Source organism: Galeopterus variegatus, unplaced genomic scaffold (genome assembly GCF_000696425.1).
Source record: "Galeopterus variegatus unplaced genomic scaffold, G_variegatus-3.0.2 Scaffold9477, whole genome shotgun sequence".
Classification (NCBI taxonomy): Eukaryota; Metazoa; Chordata; class Mammalia; order Dermoptera; family Cynocephalidae; genus Galeopterus; species Galeopterus variegatus.
This window is the reverse complement of record NW_007735588.1, coordinates 18,917-19,608: the sequence shown is the minus strand read 5'-3', so window position 1 is coordinate 19,608 and position 692 is coordinate 18,917.

Below are 692 nucleotides of genomic sequence, written 5' to 3'. Positions count from 1 at the left end.
TTTTTTTTTTGATCGCTGACAGTGTGTTGTGAATATCTTTTCATGTGAATAAATAGTCACTTACGATGACCTTTTGATGACCTGTTAATGTTCCATCATATGGTTGTACCACAATTTAAGTTGTGTAACCCTGTGCAGTTACTAGGTTGTTGCTAAATATTTGGACACATTCCCATTTGTTTCCTTAGGCTAAGTTTCTAAAAGGGAAGTTGCTAGGCCAAAAGCTAAACATTACTCATTTGTCTCTGGAAAAGTATATTGTAGTATAGCAGTGTATGAGAATGGCCTCATCCACAAAACTAACATAGGTACCCTTTTCTCCTTCACCACCCCAGTTTCATTGCCAAAACAAGTAAATCAAAAAATGATTTCCTTTCCTTTTTTTCATAACATTAATGGTGTGCCATTTTTTTCATAGCATTTTTTAGCCATTTTCATTATTTTAAAAAAATTACTTATATGTATTTTTTTGCTCATGTTTATACTGGGCTATATATCTTTTTTGAATTCTTAACTCTTACAATCTAGTGAAAGGGTCAATTTCTTACTCGACAAAGTTCCGTTTCAGTGTTAAAACCACAATTCTAAGTGAAATGCCTCATAAGCAAGATAGCATGTAATTTCAAAAAGTAGGCATTGCAAAACACTAGCATTTGTTGAATCCACACGGAAGTTTGTAGTTATTTATTATA